The sequence below is a fragment of the Suricata suricatta genome, chromosome 12, assembly GCF_006229205.1.
Source record: "Suricata suricatta isolate VVHF042 chromosome 12, meerkat_22Aug2017_6uvM2_HiC, whole genome shotgun sequence".
Classification (NCBI taxonomy): domain Eukaryota; kingdom Metazoa; phylum Chordata; class Mammalia; order Carnivora; family Herpestidae; genus Suricata; species Suricata suricatta.
In genome coordinates this window covers 79,627,911-79,635,743 of record NC_043711.1, presented here as the reverse complement: position 1 = coordinate 79,635,743, position 7,833 = coordinate 79,627,911, and the positions used below count along the sequence as shown (strand labels likewise).

Sequence of the window (7,833 nt, the reverse complement as noted above, 5' to 3'; positions counted from 1 at the left end):
GCCCGGGCTCACCTGGAAAGCTGCTAAGTCGGAACTAGGGGCTGGGTGGGGACCCCTCAATGGTGCCATAGGCCGTTGGGGACCAGGAGAAAGTCCTGGCTGAGCAAGGGCAAGAACTAGGCTCCTGAGCCTGCAGCGGCTACTGGAAGGACAGGCGGGAAGGGGGGCCCGGGGGTGGAGCTGGGCTACGGGGGCGGAGCTGGGCGGAGGGGGCGGGCCTGGACTACCGGGGCGGGACCCTCACTCCCTAGGCTGAAGCGGAGCGGTCGCCCGGCAACCGGACCGCGCGGCGTTCGAACGGAAGCGAGGAACCAATCAGGATGTCCGGGGCAAACCATTCGGGCGACGCGGGGAGAGCGGCGAGCTCGCTTCCCCTTCCTCTGCGTCCCCCGGACCTCCGCTCTGGTGGGGCCCTTGGGACAGTCAGGTGCCCCCGTCCGTCTAGGGTGCGCCCAGCAGCTTCGAAGACCCCCCTGCGGGTCCCCATCCGGGACAGGGGCCTTCCGAGCAGCGTTGGGCGCGGCCATTCCAGCCGAGGTCCGAGCTGTCAGCCTCTCCGAGACCGGTATTGGAGGAGTCAGGACTCCCCTAGCGCGGGCTCCAGGTGAGGGGATGGGTGGTCTGGGGCCCGCACCGGTGTCTGAGGGGCTCCGTGAGCGCCTGCTGTATGCGTCCTCCCCTGTTGTGTGTGTGTGGGGGGGGGGAGGAGTTGGTACCCCATTTCACGGATGAGAACTGAGATCCGGAGAGGCAAGTGTGTCCTAGCCCAGCGAGGTCTGGTTGGAGAATCCAATTCAGGTCTTTCTGCTCCGCCGCGAAGTCTCCAGTCTGGGTAGATCTGGATTGGCCTTGAGAGGCCCAGACACACAGCTAGTGGTCAGCTTCTCAGCCTCTTAGCTGCAAGGCTGCTAAGCCCTGGAGCCCTCGCTGGATCACCTCCCTGTTGCCCCACTCTGTCTCCCGCACCGTCCCAGGGTTATCCCTTCTGGGCATCTGTCTTCCCTTCTCTGGAATGCCACAAGTTGGACTTAGGGCGCGTTTGGGGTCCTTCTGCCCGCGCGGGGTCCTGAATCGAAGAGCTGTCTCTCTCAGAGCGCTGTTCTGGGGGGATCAGGCCGAACTGACATTTCTGGGCTAGAAAGGAGGTGGGCAGCAGGTGCTCTGGCCCCAGAGCCGCTCTTAGATTCTTGGGAATCTGCCCCAGGTTGGGGGAATGGGTAGAGGCAGCCGCTCAACCTGAAGCCACCCACCAGTCACCTGAGACTTTAGAGTTGGGGACCTGGCAGCCACAGATCCCAGTGGAGCATCTGACCTAGACCAGGCCCTCCCTCCTGGGGATGCTCCGGGGACTCAGAAAGTAAGTCTTTCATTCAGTCTCTCAACAAATATTTATTGAGTTTATATGCTCTGCCCTCCCCCTTTCCTATTTTGTTTCTCTCTCGGTGGCATTTACCCATCTGATGTCCTAGGTCTTTCAGTGATTAGGGAGCTGATTATCTTCCTGGGCAGGCATGTGATGCAAAGAAGGGCTAGGGTGAGGCAAAATTGAGGGGTGCCCAAACCCCTCATCAGGATGACTAAAGTTAACAGTTATTGACCTTTTGCTGTGTGTCCTGCTCATGGAGATCAACTCACAAGGTCTCTGTCCCAGTTACAAGCACAAATGCAGCCAAGCTGTCCCACTTCTAAGGCAATGCAATGCAGGTGTGGTGACGCTGAAGAGGGCGAGTCTGGACACACATTAAGGGCTCATCAGCGGGGGCTGATAGGCTCTTTAGGTACTGCTGTGGCGCCACAGATATTATTGAACAACATATGTTATTAAGGATATTAATAACACATTATCATTAATAATATATTAATAACGTTCTTAGAGCAACATGTATTACTGAGTAAAAAGAGCAAGGTGAAAGCAGTACGCACAGCATTTTGCCATTATGTGTAAAAAAAATGAGAAAGAATAAATGTCCATGATTATTGCTTGTAATGGCCTGAAATCTCCCTGGAGATTTCAGCTGTCTGGTTGCAGTGATGGCTGCAGGGAGGGGGACTGGGTGGCTGGGGATAGGAGTGGGAAGGAGTTTCTTATTCTTCTCTTTAGAGTTTGTGAATATTGAGTCATGTGCTTACGTCGCCTGGTTCAAAAATTATACATATATATGCCATTATAGATTATATATTAACAATATTTTAAAATGTTTATTTATTTTTGAGAGAGACAGAAAGAGTGCAAACGGGGGAGGGGAAGAGAGAGAGAGGGAGACATAGAATCCAAGGCAGGCTCCAGGCTCTAAGCTGTCAGCACAGAGCCTGATGTGGGGCTCGAACCCACGAACTGTGAGATCATAACCTGAGCTGAAGTCGAGTGCTTAACCGACCGAGCCACCCAGGCACCCCTATAGATTATATATTTAATCATAAGACCGCTGCCCTCTCTGTGATCTGTCGTTGACTTGCTGTGTGACTTTGGGCAAGTTTCTTCACATCTCCGGGCCAAGCTAAGAAACCATGATAGTGAGCTCAGGCCTGGGAAGAAGGGAATCCAGGACAGAAGTGGGCTTGCCTGTGAGTTGGCCCCAACCTCCACCTTCCCCAGCCCCGTGAGCCAGGCCCTTCCCTAAGGCTTTGCCTGTGATATCTCCCTGTCACCACTGCAAGTCCCTTTGTCCCCATTTTGCAACTTGAGGTACAAACAGGTGCAGTTAATTTGAGTTGATGGAGTTGGGCCGAATAGATCAGTGCTCCGGGCGTCTGGGCCCACACCCCTCCTTTGCCCGCTCACCTCTCCCTTGCTTAGATGTATGCAAGGGTGCCCTGGGCAAGGCTGGTTCTGGGCAAGGCTTACTGCAGGCAGACCAGGGCAAGAGCGTCTGGGGAGGCTCCAGAAATAGAAGGGGCCCTGCCGTAGCCCTGGAGGATGCCCCACTGGGGGTGTCTGACACGGACAGCTGGGCTGAAATCGAGCTGGGCTGCCCTATTGGCCCGTCCCTTGTCTGCTGCCTGGAGCCTTCCTGATCCTTTTCTGGGGCAGGTGAGGGCCTCCCTGTCTCCACCCAAGTCAGGGCCTAGCTTGGGCTGAACGGAAAGAGAAGCAGGTGGAAGGAAGGGGTGGGGTGGGGGTGTAGAAGGTCATGAAAATTATAAACATCGAAACCACACCTCTTGCCCCTTAGGCAGAGAATAAAAATCGGGAACACCTCTCGAGCCCTTACTGTTGTCAGGCACTGTATAAGCAAGGGCTCATTTGATTCTTGCAAGTCTTTGCTGTTATTTTTTCCACCTCACAAAGGGACACTTAATGCGAGACAGGTTTAGTGACTTGGGCCGGGTCACTCAGAGCACAAATTCCCATCCATGGGGTCTGGCCCCAGACTCTGTACTCTGTCTTTTTCTTTTCTTGGCAACATGTATATAACATAAAACCTCACATTTTACCCATTCGTAAGTGTACAGTTTAGTGGCATTAAGTCTATTCACCACAGTGTGGGGACTGCCATCCATTTCCAGAACTTTGTCATCTTTCCAAATGGGAATCCAGACCCACGGGACAACAGCTCCCCATTTTCTCCTCCCCCAGGTTCTGGAAGGCACCTTTCTACTCTCTGTCTCTCTCGATTTGACTCCTCTCGGTGCCTCATGGAAGTGAAATCATACAATATTTGCTCTTTTGTGTCGGCCTTATTTCATTTAGTGTAATGTCTTCAAGGTTCACCCATGTTGTGGTGTGTGTCAGGATTTCCTTATACAGACGGAATAACATTCCATTTTATGTTCTGTGTTCCAGTATTTTGCGGACACTTGGGTGGCTCCTGCCTTGTGGTTACTGTGAATAATAAAGCTATGAACATAGGTGTACAGTATCTGTTTGAGTCTTTGGGTTCACTTCGTTTGTGTATACGCCTAGCGGTAGCATTGCTGGATCCTACGGTAACTCTAAAAAGTTTTCCTAACCGCCATACTGTTTTCACAGTAGTTACGCTGGTTGATTTTATTTTATTTATTTTATTTTTTGCACCATTTTATATTCCGAGCAACAGTGTTCAAGAGTTCCAATTTCTTCACTTTCTCACCAAACACTTGGTATTTTCTGTTTTTGTTTTTTGGGGTTTTTTTTTTTTTTTTTTTGCTTGCCTGTTTGTTTTGATATTGGTCATCTTAATGGATGTGACATGTTATTTCATTGTAGTTTTGATATACATTTCCCAAACGATTCATGACATTGAGCACCTTTTCATGCCCCTACTAGCCCTTTGTACACTTTCTTTGAAGAAATGTCCATTCAAGTGAGTCTGCATGCTTAGATATGTAAACTTTGAGAAAAGTGGGTTGACGTTCCGGGTGACGAAGTCCTTACCCAGGAGCTGGGCACCGGAGCATTGTGTTTTGGTGGCATTTGTCATCCATAGGTTGGGAGAGAGGCACTGTTACAAGTCCCGTTTTGTGGCTGGGGAAATCGAGGCATGAGAATGTTAATTATCTTGCCCAGGATCTCAGTGCTACTCACTGGGGGAGCTGGGATTTGAACCCAGGCAGGCTGATTGCAGCCTTTGCTACAGAGGTGGCCCTAGGGGTGGGGCGGGGAAGGGCACTGCAGGAGCAGACCCTGCACGTGCAAAGGTTTGGACGTGATGTCTTTGGAGAAGAACAAGGCTCATCTAGAAGTCACCAGGGCCCAGCTTGAATGGGGAGGATGGAGAGGAGGGGCAGGGGGTTTGAGGAGGCTTGGGGGTGACAGGCCTTTGTCTTTGAGGTGACCTGTTTCCAGTCCTGCCACTTAGTCAGTGGTGTGCCCTGCACACACCTGTATGCTTGGTCCCCAGAGGATGAAAATACAGAAATAGGAAATGAGTGATCAATAAGTGAATATCTAAAATGAGAAGGTGGGATAAATGTGTGGAAGGGGACAAATGGACGAGAGTTGGCAGGGGCCTCAGGGTGGTCAAGGAGGCCTCTCTGAGAAGGTGGGACCTGCGGGAGGGGAGCTAAGAGGCTTGAAGCAGAGAGCAGAGGGTGCAAAGTTCCTTAGTATGTTCAAGAATAGCAGGAGTGCTATGTGGCTGGAGCAGAAAAGGCTGAGATGAAGTGGGCGTGGAGGGCAGGAACTGATCCTGGAAGGCCGGAGTGCCCAGTTAGAGAGCTTGAGTTTATTCTAGGTGATGGGGAGCCATAAGTGGGCTTAAGCCGAGCACTGATGGGATCTGATTTCTGTTGGGGAACATTGCCATATTGCCATTTTTTAATGTTTATTTATTTTTGAGAGAGAGAGAGAGAGCACAGAGAGAGAGAGAGAGAGGGAGGGAAGGAGACAAAGAATCTGAAGCAGGCTCCAGGCTCTGAGCTGTCAGCACAGAGTCTGATGCAGGGCTCGAACCTGCAAGCTGCGCGATCATGACCTGAGCCAAAGTTGGATGCTTAAGTGGCTAAGCCCCCCCAGGTGCCCCCGCCATATTGCCATTTTATAACTGAGGAATCTGAGACCTAGAACCACAGCCAGGAATGCTCCCTAAGGTGGCGTCTTCCCCTGGGGCCTAGAGAAGGAGGGTGTAGAATCTGTTGGTGACTGAATCTCGACACTGAAGGTTTTGACTCCTCTTCCTCCCTCCACTCTCCCAGCCCTGTTCTTGGATTCAAAGCCTGGCACTGCCAGTTACCAGCTGTGTGACCTTCGGCAAGTGTCCCTCCCTCTCTGTGCCTCAGTTTTCTCAACTGTAAAATGAGCATCACAGGAGTACCTCAGGGCGGGCATGAGGATTAAATGAGTCAGCAGATATAAAGAAAGAGCTCAGAACAGAGTCAGGTACAAAGAAACCACTCAGAAAATTTCTCACTTGTTATATCATGAAAATTGTTATTGTTTCTTTGCTTTTACTGCTGTTACTGCCTACTCCCCCTTCAGCCTCCTCACCCCTTGCTTCAGTAGAGGGCCAGGCAGGGACCCAGCACGCAATTGTGGGGCATGACGGTCTCATTCCCCTCAAATCAGCCTGGAGGAGGCCTCAGAGCTGACTCACTCCCAGAGGGGAGGGGAGGTGGGGGGGGTTCTCTGACTCACTTCCTGTCCCCTCATAGGGTGCAGCCCCCCCTCCCCCGGACCCCCACTTGGCACGGACATGAATCTGGGCCCTCTTTGGCTTCCCCAGGACTCAGGGCCTTCTCTGGTCCTCAGGATGCCCATGAAACTGGCCTAACCAAATGTGCCCACCTGAAGTGACATACTAGGGCTCGCCTGGGCAGGGGGGCCAATCACTGCCCTCCCAAGGATTACTCCCTGCAGTCTCCTCATCTGTAAAATGGGCATTCAAGAGTCCTTCCCTGGGGTGGGGGTGGGGCTGTTCAGAGATTTACATGAGTATAGTGCCTAGGACTCAAACCTTCTCGTTGCCCCTAGTGTTTACAGCACCCACAAATCCCCCTTGGGCACTCTCAGACCCTAAGAACTCCCAGGGACCAGGCCTGGAAGGTGAGACTCTCCTCACTTGGCAAATGGAGGGCCAGCGGGGTCCAATCACCTGCTCAGGGACACGCAGGTAGACCGGGGTGACCTTAAGCTTCAGTCTAGAGGGAAAGTGCCCACGCCGGACTCCTCAGGGTGACTTTGGGCCACTAGCTCAGCCTGTCCCAGCCTCAGTATTCCATTAGTCAAATGGGGATAATAACAGAGCTCACCTCATAGGGGTGGTTGGGAAGATGAAACTGGGTTAATTAATCGGAACAGCATTTTCTCGTGCCTGGCGCAGACACCATTAACTGGCGGTCGTTGAGGCCGTGGGGAAGGGAGGACTCAGTTTCCCCCCCATCCAAGATGCGTGCGCTGGCCCGCGCAGCCACGCACGGCAACTGCGGGTGCCAGATGGGCGGTTGTGGCCAGTGTAGCCGCGGGTTGGGCGACCCGGGAAAGAGAGGAAAGACCTGGGATCGGTCGGGGCGGCTGGGACCGGTCCCGGCGCCAAGCCGCCAGCCAGCGCGCCCGGACGCAGGTTCCGGCCCCCGCCTGGCTTTCAATCTTCCCTTTCGGGTAACACCTGGGCCGGCGGGTTCACCTGCCCCGGGCAGGCCGCCGGAAGTTGCGCAAACGCGTGTTACTTGAGCCCCAGGTGGGCCGGGCCGGGGGAGCGCTTTGCAACGGCGCGGGCGCAGCGAGGTACGTGCGGGTCCGGGCGGGGGGCCCCGGGCCAGGGTGGGAGGGCTGCCCAGCCACCCCTTCCTTCTTGGGAAGGTGGGGACGGGGCGGGGGTTCACCGTCCCGCCTGGACGACACCGCAGGTGTCGTGCTGTCAGGCCCCCTCCCTTAAGAACCTGGTCGACCCCGGGTTCAGAGAGGGGCGGCGAGCGGCCAGAGTCACGCAGCGCCCGCCTGGCTCGCGGTCTCCTCCGTCGCTGGGAGTCTCCAAGATTGTCCCGAAGCAGGGCCGGGCGGACGCCGGGCCGAGGATCTGAGCTCCCCGCTCCCGAAAGGCTGACTCTAGGGAAGCAGGTGGGAAGGGGGCAAGCCCGGGGGATGCCCTAGAGAAGGGCTCCCGGGGGGCGCTCCAGGGGCCATTTGTGGGTCGCGTTTGAAATACGTAGGTGGGGCGTTGGCGAGGAGAGGAGGCCTCGGAGAGGACGAGTCTCCCCTGGGAACTGGGAACCTTGGCCTTGACACTCTGGAGCCGCCACACCTCCGTTTGCCCACCTGCGAAATGGGATTTGTTCAGATCAGTTTAGGATTCGCCTCTATCACGTGCCGCCTTTGTCTGCGGCTCCGGCTGCGACCGACGCTTCTGGAGCTGCTTAGAGACCCCTGCGGGGGGCCGGGGGTGGGGGGCGGTCTGCGGAGCTGGGTCAGAATCCTCG

The 7,833-nt window shown here is 54.6% G+C and overlaps 1 protein-coding gene across 5 annotated transcripts in view; it reads left to right on the top strand.

The window, feature by feature from the left end:
- The first annotated feature begins 359 nt into the window (after nt 1-359).
- FAM110A (family with sequence similarity 110 member A) overlaps nt 360-7,833 on the top strand; it is an 11,370-nt gene continuing 3,896 nt past the window's right edge. The window contains exon 1 of one of the 5 annotated variants that reach the window (XM_029918960.1): nt 360-604. The gene's annotated coding sequence lies outside the window, so the exon portion shown is untranslated. Of the gene's footprint in view, nt 605-7,038; nt 7,142-7,411; nt 7,475-7,833 lie in introns of those variants that run through there. The other 4 variants (XM_029918957.1, XM_029918961.1, XM_029918958.1 and 1 more) reach the window with 4 other exon arrangements.